Raw genomic sequence first — 16,732 nt, forward strand, 5'->3', positions numbered from 1 at the left:
CATTATAAAATAAAATATGCAAATGACACGCTTGTTTATGGTTTCTGATCTGAGAAGCTTCATTGAAAAGACTCCTAAAAGAACAGGTCAACAGAAAAAAATGCTCCAAAGAGAAATTACAACTTCCTTAAATGTACAAGTAGATGACCCAAGGTCAAGATTCTGAAAGAAACACAAAAAGTATCACAGCTGCTGGTATCTCTGAGGTACCTTTTCCAGCCTCTGTCTTAGGCTGTTTCTATTCTACTCCTAAATGCTCTTATGGGTTAAATACTGTCTTCTAACAAGGTATGTTCAAGGACAAGCCCTCAGTACCTGTGAATGTGATCTCATTTGGAAACAGGGTCTTCTTTGCAGATGTAATCCAGTTAGGATGAGGTCATATTTAATCCGTGGTCCACAATAGTTGAAAATTTTGTATCTCTTTTTCCCTTGAAATTTTAGCTACCAAGATTGTGTTTGACTTTGAATTTGATTGCCAAAAATTTAAGATGGCAATTAAAACATTAAAGATGTTGTTACATTACAAATTTTACTATAATTGTCAAGCTGCCAAGTGCAATTTGATATCAAATTTTGGCATCCAAATTTTGGCATCCAAACTTTAAAAAAAATTCTCAGCAGGCTTTATAATAATACTTACAACAAGACAGCCCAACAGGACCAATTATAGTCTTCCACAGGGTCTGATTTTCTACAGGCCCAGGAATACATGAACACACGGCACACACAGTCACAGGGCTCTGAAAGCAAATATCTCCATTTGCAGATCACAGATGGAATCACCCATCTCATCCAAGTCATGAAAAGGAAACTAAATGCCTCCAAGTCACTTTATAAATCCCAAATAAAAATTCCACTTGCTCAATATCTAAACATTTTTTAGTCCTTTAATTTCTTTTAATCGGGCAATGGTATGACATTACTGATTTCATATTATCAAAGTACTTAATCCCAGGGTTTATTTGTATTACCTGTTACTCAATATATTTTCCATCCTCAGTGTAAATTATAGTCTAGACATAAGAATAACAAGGCCCCCAATATATATTAACAATATTAAAACATACCCATTCACTGTCATTTGGAATCATGGAGTAATTCTACAGAGAAATTCATAGGGAAAAAAAAAACAAACAATAAACCCTTTTCTTGGAGAGCATATACTGGAGAGTCAAACTTTAGAGGACTACTCTATGCATGGCTTAAAATGCAAGTGGAATTAAAACAAATTACTGTTTTACCAACACCTAAATTACTCCTGAATTGCATTCTATCATGACACAAGCATTCCAGAAACTCCAATGGATGAGATAAGGTCATCCTAATGGGGTTGAATCTTGTGCTGTAAACTGTTTCATCTTGTCCTGATCCTGATCAATATATGTAACAATCATCCGGATGAATCAATAGAAACACATTGATACAGTTGGCAGAAATAAACAGTATATGCATCAGGTGCCAGAATTAATACACAACATGATCTTAAACTGATGAAACAATATATCAACATGAATGAGATTAAATCCAATACAATAAATGTAAAAGTTTTAATTTACAGTAAAAACTAAACATACAGGGATACCTGGGTGGCTCAGTTGGTTAAGAGTTTGCCTTCAGCTTAGGTCATTATCGCAGGGTCCTACAGTCCTGGGGTCCTGGGATCGAGCCCCGCATCGGGCTCTCTGCTCCGCGGGGAGCCTTCTTCTCCCTCTCCCTCTGCTCTTCGACCTGCCTGTGCTCGCTCTCATTCTCTCTCTCTCTCTCTCTCTCTCTCTCAAATAAATAAATAAATAAATAAATATTTAAAAATTAACCATACAAGTACAGGATTGAGCAGAATTTGAGGTAGATTATGTCACAAAGAAGAGCTGAAAAATTAGAGGGTTTAATCCAAAGGGAACACTAACAGAGACACAGGAGAGCAGTCTTTTTTTTTTTTTTTTAAGATTTTATTTATTTATTTGACAGACAGAGATCACAAGTAGGCAGAGAGGCCGGCAGAGAGAGAGAGAGGAAAGGAGGCTCCCTGCTGAGCAGAGAGGCTGATGCAGGGCTTGATCCCAGCACCCTGAGATCATGACCTGAGCCGAAGGCAGAGGCTTAACCCATTGAGCCACCCAGGTGCCCCAGAAAAGCAGTCTTTTAACTGCATGAAGGGGGAAAGTAGGGTTGAGTGACAAATCGCTGGTTAGCTCTGGGACACAGAGGGTGTGAGATGGCTCAAGTTATGCCTTTCGCTCTGCCACATACTGGTGTTCAGATTTTGGTCACAAAATTTCAGGGCTCTAAGCCGCATGTCCCTCACTAGGAAAATGGGTAAAATAACGGTACTGACTGCAAAGGGACTAAATGAGATAAAAGCCCTTAACTCTGTATCAGCCATAAAGACTGCTAAAATAGGTAGTAATGAAAGATGACTTCAAATACTTCCATTTTGACCTCAGTGTGTACTTTGTAATTGATTAAATTCTTCTTCCCAGCTTATCTTTTAACTCAAGCAAAAGACCCTTCAGGCAAAGCATCCCGTGATGGTAACTGAAATTACCCTTCAAGCAATGAGGACTGCCCTGAGCCCGTGACACCCCTCATGATTGACCCCAAGACAATTATGGGCCTGACCTTTCCCACCCACTGACCTTTGTCCCACATTTTCCTTATATAAACCTGGAGGTATTTTCAGCACTTTGGAGACAGTGTTTGAGGAGCTAGTCCACTGTCTCCCTGGTGGTGGCCTCACTGAAATAAACTCTTTTCTCTTTTCCCTACCACTACTGTCTCTGCCTTTGGATTTCGTCAGCAGCAAGTGGCTGGACCTGGTCTGTTTGGGACCCTGGAGCCAGGCACTCTTGCACCCCACACCCTGGTTATAGTAATATAGAGGAGAATTGTACTTAATAGTATGGTTGGAGCACCAGGGGGCTCAGTCCTTAAGCGTCTGGCTTCAGCTCAGGTCATGATCCCAGGGTTCTGGAACTGAGCTTTGCATTGGGCTCCTGCTCAGCAGGAAGCCTGCTTCTCTGTCTCCCACTCCCCCAGGTTTTGTTCCCTCCCTCTCTCTGTCTCTGTCAAATAAATAAGTAAAATCTTTAAAAATAATGATAGTGATAATAATATGGTTCTATTTTTCTCTTACTTTCTTAATGAGTATCCTCTTTCTGTATGTAATCAAGCAGAGGGCATATTTCTGAAAGAATCTTATAATGCGTAATAAGCTGGGCTCCAGGGCACCCTTGCCAAAATTCTAATATGATATTCATTTTGCCTGCTGAAAAGATCTGTGATGCCCAGAAACCTGCTAACATTGTCTGGAGGGAGGGAGGTGGTTTAAAAAAAGTGTTTATCATATGACAAGGAACTGCCTCATATCCTTCTCAGTTTCTAAGTCAGCCTTCACAATTCAGCTTCGTTTTTTTTTATTATTATGTTCAGTTAGCCACTATATAGTACATCATTAGTTTTTGATGTAGGGTTCATTGTTTACGTGTAACACCCAGTGCTCCACACAATACCGGCCTCCTTAATACCCACCCACCAGATTACCCCATCCCATGCCCCTCCCCTCTCAAACCCTCAGTTTGTCTCCCAGAGTCATGGTCTCATGGTTCCTTTGCTTCTCTGATTCCCTCCCCCATCAGTTTTCCCTCCCTTCCCCTATGGTCAGTTTCTTTACTTTTTTTTTTTTTTTAAGAAAGAAAGAGAGAGAACGCACACAAGCAGGCATAGCTAAAGGTGGGGGTGCAGAGGGAAAGGGAGAGAGAACCTTAAGCAGGCTGCATGGATCTCACCACTCTGAGATCATGACCTGAGCTGAAATTAAGAGTCAGAAACTCAACCAGTCAACTGAGCCACTCAGACCCAGCCCCTCAGTTTCATTGTTTTGAGGTGACATAAAGAATATTCTACACACTCATTCTCAAATGCAAAACAAACAAAAAGCCAAGAAGCCAAAAGCCGCCTCCAGTAGTTTTGATAGCATGCAAAAATGATTATTTTTTTTTAAAGATTTTATTTATTTATTTGACAGAGATCACAAGTAGGCAGAGAGGCAGGCAGAGAGAGAGGGGGAAGGAGGATCCCCACTGAGCAGAGAGCCCGATACGGGGCTCCATCCCAGGACCCTGGGATCATGACCTGAGCGGAAGGCAGAGGCTTTATCCCACTGAGCCACCCAGGCACCCCAAAAATGCGTATATTATGATACTCTATGGATAGCAAGCAGGCTACTAAACTATATAACAGCAGAATTATAACTAAAGAAAATTCATCCAAAAACAAAAGTAAAAACATATACATAAAAATGAATGTGGCTGCCTTGGAGAGGTGGTTTTATGGGTGATTTCTTAAACTACTTTACCCTTTTCTGTGTTTACCAAACATTTAACAATACACATGTACTATTTTGCTTTGGGAAAAAAGGAATTTTTAAAAGAATTATTCCAATAGTTATTTTTTACTTTCGAATATCCTCTTCTTCTTCCATTCATGTACTAAGTTGACGGGCATGGGTAATTCAAAATGCTGCATATAAAAGAGTTTAATAATTCTAACAGAGCAACATCTGAACAAGTGCAGAATATGAGAAACTAAAGCTATATAGATTCAGGGACCAAGAAGGAAAAAAGTAAAATAAAAGTAACTGCATACACTTAATGAGGACTGAGTAAGTAGTTCACTGATGGTGCAGTGCCTTCCCTAACTCTCCAGGGCTAGAAACAAAGGCATTGCAAGGAGCGCCCATAGCAATTTCTGCACATATTATCACTTTCCATGTACTATTTAAATGCATTATTCCCCACCATCTTCACTATAAGCTCTGTGATGGTGCAGATTATCTTTGTTTAGCACAATTATTAATGCTTAGTACATAATTGTTACATAACAAGCTAATAATACACTGCTTTAATAACAGTATAATAGAATGAGAGCTGATTAAATATGATTGGCCCAACAAATCCTAAAGTATAAATTTTTTTAAATGGTAATATCCATGCAGAACTTTTTAAGACTGAAGCACATAGCTGTTTCTATTAAATGGAGGTTAGTTTTTTGATAATACAAACTATTACCCATTGAAAAGGGCTTTTAAAAGACTAATTACAAAACCACTGAGCACTGCAAAAGTAATTAGATAAATCCATAGATCTCTATCAAAAATAAACATAAATACCAATTTCAAATGTGCACTTTGTGAAAAGGATAGACTTGTTATCAAGTGTCCTTTGGGAATTCTCCCTAAGAACTGTATTTTGAAATGTTTAATTATGTTCAAATCAGTCTGAAAATCATTTCTGTGTATTTAAATTAATCTTCATGAAACAAAGTTCTAAGTCTTATTTTTTAACACAGTGATACAAATTAGCTGTAAAGTAGGACTTAGTTTTCCTCTGTTTTTGATATTTGTTCTGTCATTATATGAATTCATTTCACCAGGAAGAAAGGATTCACTGGGTGTTTAAATGGATTATAATTATAGATATTTAGTATGCCATTAAGGTGAAATTAGAGTAAACTATATATTCCAGAGGAGTACTGAGAAGTTTCAAAGTCTATATTTTCCAATGTGGTAAAACTGAGCAGTGTGAAGCTTAAGTTTATCTATCACGTCATCCAGATGCAAATCCAGACAGATTCTAGTTTCAAGAAGTATGGAGATCTCTCTACCCTAAAGGTAGGAAAACTTGCAACAAGATCAGAATCTCTTTTTTTTTTTCCCCTCCCCTTGAGAGTCCTACAGTCCTAGAAGAAATGATTTTGAAGACAGACTACTGTTACTGCCAATGGTATCTGAATATCATTGCTTGGGATACTGGGTTGTAGGTCAAAAGGCTAAGAATTTCCTTCAAATGCCATCAAAGCTACTTATTTTTCTGCCATCTGGGCTTGGACTTGGGAACTTGACTCAGCTGTACTTTCACTCTTCTCTGTCAGTATTCCTCCCAGGATAATGTCATCCAGTCTTACAACAGGAAATACTCTATATCTGTGGATGATTTGAACATCTTCAGATGTTCAGATGTGACTGCTCCCCTCAGCTCCAGACTCATCTATCCGCCTGGTTTCTTTGAACACCTTCCCCGGATCACTTTCTTTACACTGAACATGCCGAGTTAATTCCCATTTTAGGATCTTTGCGCTAGTCATTCCTACAGCCTGGAATTATCTTTCTTTCATTCCTATCTTACTCATGTGGCATCTCCTTAGGGAGGTCAAGAACCTACCCTCTCTGCTATGCCTAATTCTATTACCTGGTTTTATTTAACTTCTAGCACTTATAATTATGTAAAAATAATCAAGACATTTATTTGCCATTGGCTGTGTCCTCCTCACTAAAACGGAAGTTGATCAAAGGCCACCAAGCTGTTTATTCTAATTTATCTGTGCCACTGTCATATCGGGTATTCCTTGAGTATCACTGCTGTCTTAGATAAGGCCTATTGTCTTACATCTTAAGTATGCTGGGATCTATGTTCCACTCTTCCTCACTTGTCATCACAAAGGGGAAATAACTAGAGTTCTCCCTATTTCCTTACTTGTTTGCCTGACCAACCCTCTCCAAGTCATAATACCTATCCATGATTCCCTGATTACCACAGGAAGTGGGTTCAGGATCTTTCAACCTCAGCTTCTAAACCTCTGTAGAATATAAAACAAGGACTTGATATATTTAGATGAGAGCACAAGGGCCTCACTGAGCAAAATGTTGAATGTGTCTCATATGCCCTCTTGTCCCAGCTTCTGAGTCTACTTAAGACAACAGAAAGCCAATCTGGGCACACACTGACATTTACAGAACTGGTGCTATAGGAAAACATCATAAATATGTGCTCCAGATGAACAATGAAAGTGGCTTTCCAAATACTGGTAACAAAAACAGTGTGCTTCATCTATGAAAAAGTGAAAGTTTACAAACAAAAGGTCTGAAGAAAATGTGTTTTCCTTATGCACCTTGGGAATGTCAATCAAAAGTCAGTGTTGTAAGTATTTAGAGGCAATAAAAAAATCTTGGGACTATTAAAAAGTAGAGAAGTGGGGCATCTGGGTGGCTCAGTTAAGCATCCAACTCTTGATTTCAGCTCAGATCATGATCTCAGGGTCCTAAGATCGAGCCCTGCGCAGTGCTCCAATTCTGCCTGACCCTTTCCCTCTGATCCTCCCCTCACTCCCGCTTGTGTGCGAGCTCTCTCTCTAAAATAAACAAAAATCTTTAAAAAAAAATTAAAATAGAGGTTTAAAACAAATAATATTGTAGAAACTGTGCAAGGAGACACAAGTTTATTTAGTTAACATGCCAAAAAATATTAAGTATTAATAATATACCTAGCCCAGAAAGATTTTAATTTGTATAATTTGATTTGTATAAAGAGCCATATAAGTAAACAGAACATGTTAAGCAATTCCAAAGTCTATTTCTCTCAAGATTCACTTTTAATTAAGCCTGCTTAGATAGCTCTATCACAGATGAAATGAAGTACTTCTTTTTTATTTTCCCTCAGGAATTCCCCCAAAAAATCTAATTGGAAATCTAGCCCGTCCTAGTTTAGACCTTGTATGGTTTTCTTCATTGGCTTCTCTCACTTAGTTATAGAACACGTGCACACACAGAAGTTAACCAAAAAGATAAAAATACATTTTTTTTAATGTGTAAAATGCTGTTAATTTGTAAAGATGGATTTCTAGGTCTTGTGGATCCTGTGTGAACAATGTTCCCACTCCTGTGCTACATTTCTGTGACAGTGGTTCTACCCTGGGAAACTGTAATGACTTGAGTGAAGGCTCAGGCTTCTAAAGTTTTAGTCATCGTTCTCTAAACCAGACCTGGGCCAGAAACTGCACCTGGCACTCTTCCATTTCACTCCCATTTGTCTGTAAGGCCCACGTCAGTATAACTGTGACAGAGAAGGGAGATGATACCCCAAATAAGGATACCACTATGCTGAGATATGAAAATTAAACATAATAATTAGTTTCCTTAACTCAAGCAATTCGTGATTTTATCAAGTCATTTATTCTATATATAATATGTGAACACACACTTAATTACAATGTTCATAGGCTCCTGTCCCAATTTTTGCATAACTGTGTTTTGGGTCCAATGGTCTTAGAAAGATTTTAATTTTCTTTAGTGTCATTTTCTTACTGAGATTTTTTTTTAGATTTTATTTTATTTATTTGACAGACAGAGATCACAAGTAGGCAGAGAGGCAGACAGAGAGAGAGGAGGAAGCAGGCTCCCCACTGAGCAGAGAGCCCGATGTGGGACTCGATCCCAGGACCCTGAGATCAGGACCTGAGCTGAAGGCAGAGGCTTAACCCACTGAGCCACCCAGGCGCCCCTGAGATTTTTTTTTAAACAAAGTTTCAATTATATGTATTAGTAGTACCCTACTTAGTTTTTTTGACCTTTGAACTTTTCTACATTAGACAGTGACACTAAAAAGTACCTTTCCTGTGATGAATCCAGTTTTCAACCCATCAATTAACAAATATTTTAACTTACTGCACAGAGGATGTGGGCATGTCAATATCCGGTTTGAATAACACCATTATCCTTCTTTTTTACTATCTTATTTGCACCCTTATTTGAATATCTTCTTGAAACTTCAATCTATTTTGTAAGTTTTAGGAAAACGGAAAAATGAAAGTCTTGATGTTAGTAAAATGTTTATCTAATAAGTTGAGTATAATAGAGGTAAAGATAGAAATTATTGAACATGCCAAAGAAGGCAAATCTTGAGTTTTAATCAGATGATCACTGTACACATGTTCTATTGTGAAGGTAAAGAACATGTTTTGTAAAAGATTTTATTTACTTATTATGACAGAGAGACGGAGAGTGAGAGAAAGAGCGAGAGCACAAGCAGGGGGGCAGCAGAGGGAGAGAGAGAGACCAGCAGGCTCCCCACTGAGCAGGGAGACCAACATAGGGCTCCATCCCAGGACTCCAGGACCATGACATGAGCTGAAAGCAGACGCTTAACCCTGTGCCACTCAGACACCCTAAAGAACATTTTTTAAAACGTATAAAATGTCAGAAGTGTATTGTTGAATAGTGTCTCTAATATTTAAAGTGTAACTGGCAATTTTATTTATATTTTAACTCTTACAGAACAAAATTACCTCTGCAATGTGTTATTTGATTTTCATATTATTTGAATTTTATAGACTTTTAGGAACCTAAAATGTACCAAAATAGAAAACTGCACTGATATTGAGAGATGACAGACTGAAATAAAAGCAAATAGGTGAAGAGATGGAGAAATAGCCAAATAAACAGAAAGAAGTAGGGAACAGGCAAAAAGGGGGGAAAAAAAAAAGATGAGAGGTGAGCCAGAAAATGAAGATGAGCCTAAGGAGGAAAAGGGACAAGGAAAGGAGGGAAGGGAAAACAGAGGAAAAGAAAGAAAAGGAAGAGAAGCACGAACAAAGAAGCCAGAAACCATAAGATACCACAAAAGATCGGAGGGACAGTAAGAGATGACAGAAGGAAGAGATGGAGGAAAGGCAGGCATGAACCTACAGCAAGCAAGGAGTCACCGGGGACCGTGGTCACCAGTTCCTTACTCAAGAACAACTCGGCTTGATTTTGCCCTTCTCTAACAAATAATCAGAAATCACATTTACTCGAGAAAAAGACAATTCTTTTAAGACATCAGGAAACAGCTGCTGAATGAGTCAGAGGAGACTAAGCAGTTGGAGCAATGTACTGTTAAGAATGAAGCCATCGCTGCCTGCGTGTGGGAAAAAGGACCGTCTGGACAAACGCTCCGCTGGGTGACTCTAACCGCAGCCACTGAGGTGGAAGATGCCACTTTTTAGTGCTCTGGAAACTGCCTTTTCTTCCCCAAGTGAGTCATGTTTATACAATCAGAGAGACAACTTGACAATCAATAGAGAACTAAAACCCTCTGAAATGAAACTTTAACAAAACAAGTGAAAATAATGAACTGCCCAGTGATACTACGGGGAGACATCAGTTAACATTATTTTACCGTACTCTCCATACAAAGTGATCACAGAGAATCTCAGAGAAAGGATGGGACATGCCACTGAAAAACCAGAGAGGCCAGCAGAGTTTAGATACTTTGTCCAAAATCCCTACTGAGTCAGGTCTGCTAATGTTCAACTTCACAAATGATTAAAGGACATATATAATATCTGCTGGGACTTCCAGAGAATATGAAGGAAATATTAAGTAAGTGGACCAGATTCATTAATTTGTGTTTGCACTTAGAAATGTTATTAGGTCCCCAACTGTAAGCTTCCTGAACCCAGGAACAGTATCTTGCTTGCTATCTTCCTACCCAGAGTGGAACACATTGCTCAGCACAAAACAGTCAATACATGCATGTTTAATGAATGGATAGAGTGTAAGAGCAAAAAGTCATAACTTATAGATCTCAGTACTGCATAACTTCTGTGTAAACTCTTGAAAATCGGCCACTGCCAGCATCATGGAGATTACACCTGGCCCATGCCAGTTCTCAAGAGGCTGACCATCACTACCTTACCTTCCCCAGAGACGGATGCGGTCTGCAAACTACTTGCTACAAAGCCCAAAAGATAAAAGTCATGTGCCTTTAGGGGACTGGACTAACTCCTAAGGACAGTATAAAAATAAAACAAAATTACAAACTGAGGAGTAATTAGATGTCCCCAGAGGAAAAGGTTACTCCTATCAGCTATGATCACATGATTCAAACACTTCCCAACACAGATGTCCCCAATGGGTGAATAATCCTTGTGCTTGGATCATCTCTCCAACCCAGTCTCATCTTCCTCACAGCACCATAGCTGCTGAAAACATCATCGGTCTCCCTGAGGCTCCACCCTGACCTCCTATATATGTTAGCCTCCCGACTCCTGAATAAACCCTCCTTCCCAATTCTGGAGCCAACTTGCTCCCACTCCATTTCACCTCCACATGAGCCCTTTCGTCTGGAACCCACCACTTCCCCAGTTCCTGTGGCAGCAGCCCACAGTACTCAGTTTCCAAGGATTAGTAGTACTAACCCCCCCACCCCCTGAACCCTACTTCACCCTTGGGGGCTTGGATAGACACCACAAAACAATGCTAATGCCCAACGGCCTGCCTCAGTAAGAAGGAAACTCCAGCTGAAGGCTCCAGCACATTTTCTCAGAGAAATGTGGATTTAATTTTTGGTGGATCTTAGGCGCTATGTACATAAACTTTAGTCCACACTATCTTAAAATCTATAGTCATCAGTCCGAGCACCATTTTTGGGGAGGTGGGGAGACTGTATTCTGACTTTTAAATGATAAACTCACCAACAAAATTCCACTTCCAGATTAGAAATAATTAAACAAAAATATATTTCAAAATTACCAGTAACATTGTGTTTAACAGACTCTGAATTGTGAAACATCCTTAGAACACTCATATTTTACAAGTTACAGAAGGACAGATATGCAAACTTACCCAACTAGCTAAACAAGGACAGCTTGTAATTTTACAAATAATTAGTTAAATTAAGCTAAGTGGGACCTTTTCAAAAGCTCTCCGCCAACCAGATAATGCTACAGAAGAGGCCTGTTTTACTGGGATCACACTTTCACATACAAGATTCTCAAGACTTAAACTATAATGTTACATCTTGGAAACTCACTATTGTATAATGTAATCGAACAGGAAACAGGTAGATGAGTGGCTGCGGGATAACTCATAGTCAAGAAAATACTCAATGTATGAACCTCCACCATAAATTATAAGGGGATATGGTAACAGAAGATTTAATAGCAAGAATTATAAAATTAATTAACCCATCCCAAAAGAGGTTAGTTATAGTTAAAGCAATAATCTCCAGAGAGTAATCACAAAGACATCACTGAGTCAGCACCACAGGTGTGGTTTGTCTCCGTCTATGCAATCCCTTTCAGCAACTGTTCAATAGGTAAAGCTTCCCACAATAAGTTCTGAGCATCTGTGGTCTAGAATGTGCAAGCTTTAAAAGCAGGATCCACCCAGCCCCTCAGGCAGGCTCTGCAAGGTGAAGCCAGCACTCTTTAATAGGTGTGTACAACCACATGTGCCCTAAACCCAAAAGCCAGGGGGTGGAATTTGAAACTGGAAGGTGTGGAGACTGCCATCATCTTGGGAACCGCCATCATCCTGAGAAACAAACAAAACAAAGACGGACCCCAACCCCCACTTCATGCTGTTTCACATCCTTCTCATTCTTTAGTTATTTTGAAAAACCAACCCGACAAACAAACAAACAAAAAACCAGCTTTCTCTTCTAAGCCTCTTTCATCACTGTTCCCTTGTCCTATTTCTTTTCAGGATTGATTCAGCCTCAGTCATAGATTTCCCTGGGGCTCTTGCGCTGGTTGGGGATGAGAAAGGGAAAGAGGGGCGGTACCTGCCAGTAAGTAAACGGGCAAAATATGTAGCAAGTGGGAACCTGGAAATGAGTTGCTGGGCCATCTTGATCTACACCCTTGACTGTTTGCTGCCAGCATGGCTTTTTCTTTGTGTTCTGGCCTTCTCGGGGTTCTCCACTTCTGGGTCAGAAACCCTAGAATCTCATCACTGCATGCACAGTCAGGACCATATCTTATGTTCCCACAGCCTCCTCCCTATAAAGCACCATTGTCTCTTTACATAGTCATGAATGCAACTAACACATGGACATTCTGTGCCTCCTCACACACCTTCTAGAGGTAATGTGTCTCCCAGATGTTACAAAGAATAGGCCTAAAGTCTCCAAGTACCTTTCCAGAAGCTATCTGCTCTAGGCACACTGCCCCTTTAGAGCAGTGGTTCTCAAAATTTGGAGTGTACCAGAATCACCAAGCAAACCAACCAAGGACACAGACCCAGGCCAATTGGAGTTTTGAAAGCACAGGTTTCAACTCATCTGTGGACAGATGCCCATTGGATACAAACAGGAGAAGATATTTTGTTAAGAATAACTTTGCCTTCCTTTCCCAGTTCCACTGCCCACTCAAAATCTAAAGAACACATATGCCCTTCTGCTGGCTCCCTGCCCCCACCCGACCACACTACCCGCTGCCTTTACTTCCTCCCACAAGGCTCTTCCCAGACCCTTCCCACCTCTCCCTCCACAGGGGTGCGCGACGGACTCCTAGAGGATAGAGAAAACAAATCCCACGTCCAGGTTGGGCGGCGCCCGTTCCTGGGGGAACCCGAACCCACCCCTCCCGAGACCTAACTTTTCAAACTTCCCTACGCGCTCTCAGCCACGAGACAATGAAAGAAAGTTGACCAGTCAGGGGAACCCGACCTCTGCACCCCGGCGAACTACCGACCCCGCGCTGGCTTCCCAGGGGTGATCCCCATCCCTACCCCCCGCCACCCAGCCGACCCAAGGTGGGTGCAGCCTCGGGACCGCACCGCACCGCACCCCGCTTGCGCGCCCGCCAGTCTCCCGCCCACTCGAGGCCGGGGAGGGCAGCCCGGAGCCCCACTTACGGCCAGGAGCGCCCCCGAGCCGCGCGCCGCCGCGCCCGCCACCGAACGTTTGCCGCCCAGGAAGCCGCGAGGCGGAGGGAGGAGAGGGGAGTTACCTGCAGAGCGTCAGGTCGGCGGAGGGAAGCTGACTCCCGCCCCGACCGCGCCTCCCCGGGCCTGGGTGCGGAGCCCAGTGAGGGCTGGTGCGGGAACGAGTTGCAACAAGTCCCAAGTGGTGCCACACCAAACCCCGCGCAACCAGAAAGCGCTCGCTACCTGTCTGAACTCAGAAACCCAACCCTCTCGCAACCCAGCCCTCTCCCAACAAAGTATAAAGCCTTCCTTCCCCGTCCGCCCTCGAGGCTCCGGGGCGATTACAAGTCCCAACACCTGGGCCAGGGCGAGCAGAAATCCAGGAGGACCACAGCGCACACCTGGGAAGGGGGTGGACCTCTGAGAAGCCCGGCTGTGCTCTCACCCGCGTCCTTCCTGGGCTCTGGAATGCGTGGGGCGGGGGGAGAAGGGGCCTCGGGGTTAGAGGGGGACGTGGGGGAGGGGGTGGTACCACCCTCGGGAGAGTGGGGCGGATTCAGCGTGCAGGAGATAATTCCACTCAGCAGCCAGCAATACAGACCCCTACCCAACCGCCTGAATGCTTCCAGGCTTGGGAAAGAGCAGGGGATGGAAAGGTGGTACAAACAGTGCTTGTGCACGTACCTTTTTATGTGAAAGAGAAATTCTAACCATCATCAAAGATTTGGTATCGACTTTGGATGACTCTGGTTGCTGACTTGAGATGAACGATACTACTGTTTACAGTAGGAATACCTGCTTGAAAAGCAGGTCATTCTAGGTGGGATACTGCGGTTCCATGATGTAATGGTGAGCACTCTGGACTCTGAATCCAGCGACCTGTGTAACAAACTAAAGGGGGAATAGCGGCATTATCATTTGGTTTTAACATAAAATAATTACAGCAATTAATAAAATTTATTTTAAAAATGTGTCTACATCTCAATAAATCTCTTAGGAATGTTTCTAATAATTGTATAATCATATAGTCTTCAAAATATAGCCACTTGCAGCAAATGTTAAAAATGCAGCCTACTACGGGAAATAGGGAAACTTAGGGTAATAATAAGCATATTTTAAGCTTTTGGCATGATATGTAAATTATCATAAATGGAATTGACCTTAAAAACGACTTTTATGGATATTTCGCTCTGAATAAAATGCTTGGGGAAAATGTTAAGCCATAGGGATTTCAGTTAGGTCTTGACTGATGAGTAGATTTAGACAGGAGGATGAGATTTACATATTCTAGATACTGAAACAGAGCAAAGGACTATGTCAGTAAAAGCAAGTTCCAAGAGAGAACAAAGGTAGGCTTCCCAGATTGTAGTGTCTGTGATTTAGAGTTTCTTCTCTTCACCAGTATATGGAGAATTATCTTCTTTCATATATATAACTTTTTTTCTTCTGTCCCTGTAATTTCCATGTCTAACCTTTTAATATTTTTGCAATCCAGGTCTTCATTTTGACATCTGACTCACTCAATTTGTATTATCTGTGTGATACCTCATTTACTCATTTGCTTTTACAATGTTCAAAAATAATTCTGGATGTTTCTTATGAACATTTCAGACTGCAGTCATAAATATACACTTACTTAAAAATAGCAAGAATGTTTAAACTAAACAAGTTAAAATGGGCCCATAGAAAGTCTGATTTTGTTAAGATATTCATTTATACATAACTCAAGTGAAATTTCAAAGAAGGATGTTTACTAGAGTGTTAATTATTAAAAGCAAATGGAAGAGAGGAAAATGTAGGTAGAGAGAGAAAATCCATTAAAGGTGCTATGCTAGGGGCGCCCAGGTGGCTCAGTGGGCTAAAGCCTCTGCCATCAGCTCAGGTCATGATCCCTGGAGCCTGGGATCCAGCCCCACTTCAGGCTCTCTGCTCAGGAGGGAGCCTGCTTCCCTCCCTCTCCCTCTGCCTGCCTCTCTGCCTACTTGTGATCTCTGTCAAATAAGTAAATAAAATCTTTAAAAAAAAAAAAAAGGTGCTATGCTAAAGGCCTTCTGTCCTCAGTGGGATGGGAAAATATGTAAAACTGATGTGACCCCTTAAGCAGCTTATAACTCAGGTGAAGACACTGCTCGCTTCGGCAGCACATATAATAACTCAGGTGAAGACAGAGGACACATGAACAAGGAAAGGAAGCTAGTAGTACAAGCCAGTATGAGGAACTAGAAATAGAAAGCACACAGGTCTTTAAAAGGTAAGAATAAGAAATGATTAACTGCTTAAATCATTAAGGGATGCTGATGGAACTTCACAGAACTGTAGGAATTTGAATTGAATAATGACAGAAGTCATTAATAGACTAAGTTTGTGTCCCTTTAAGAGCTCTAAAATATACATATTTTAATGCAGTTTAAGACAATGGCTTCCAGTCAGATAAATGCATTGATACAGAAAGAATGTCACGTGTAACAATAAAAAACTAGACATGTTTATCTAAAACATTTTTCCCAAGTATGCTGAGGGAAGTTAAGATGCAAAACTATTCATAGTGTTGGCAAAACCTACTACTGGCTGAATCAGAACATTAGTTTAATAGTCTTAAGACATTTCATGTTAAGACTACTGTGAAAATTATTGAATAAGCTTCATAATCATTTCATATATACGCCACATTTAAATTGTTACATAAAATATTATGTAAGTGTCACTGGTTCAACACATAGATATTTAGAGTTTTCTAAGGAAAGGAATTGTGCCAGGAACTGGGCAGAGGATGGAAAGATGAATAAAGCACAGTAGATACAGCTTGGAATCATCCATGTTTATCTGAATTCTTGACTTGTCTGTGTGTGCTTGTGTGTGTGTTTATATGTATGTCAAGATGGAACAACTTAAACACAATTTAAAGTCCACAAAGATGTTAGAGTATTTGTGAAGAAGAGGTGTAGAAACAAATATAATTAAATAAAATTAGACACATAGATTAATAATTATTTTATTTTCCATCACAAAATTCCTTTAGAAGGAATGAAAAATAATTATACTTTGTGATTGCTTCATTTTCAAAATTATTATGTAGTACTCTGAAGTTTTTTTAATCTGTAAGTATCTAAAAGTTTATGTGTGTTATGAAAAATGTAAACAACCTTATGTTTTCATGTATTTGATCTGCTGAAAAGAAACAGAAGAGGGAATGTATTCATGAGAGGGTACGATCTAATGAGTTTAGCTATTTAAAAAGAAAGGACCACGGTTTTCTTCTGTTTTGTC

General features: G+C 40.6%; 1 protein-coding gene across 4 annotated transcripts in view; it reads right to left on the minus strand.

The window, feature by feature from the left end:
- The window catches only part of FAM83B (family with sequence similarity 83 member B), an 80,628-nt gene extending 66,943 nt beyond the window's left edge, over positions 1-13,685 (minus strand). Inside the window, exon 1 of one of the 4 annotated variants that reach the window (XM_047735006.1) lies at positions 13,549-13,685. The gene's annotated coding sequence lies outside the window, so the exon portion shown is untranslated. Of the gene's footprint in view, positions 1-13,453; positions 13,519-13,548 lie in introns of those variants that run through there. The other 3 variants (XM_047735009.1, XM_047735007.1, XM_047735008.1) reach the window with 3 other exon arrangements.
- Positions 13,686-16,732: the final 3,047 nt, after the last annotated feature.

Source organism: Lutra lutra, chromosome 6 (genome assembly GCF_902655055.1).
Source record: "Lutra lutra chromosome 6, mLutLut1.2, whole genome shotgun sequence".
In the NCBI taxonomy this organism is placed as follows: Eukaryota; Metazoa; Chordata; class Mammalia; order Carnivora; family Mustelidae; genus Lutra; species Lutra lutra.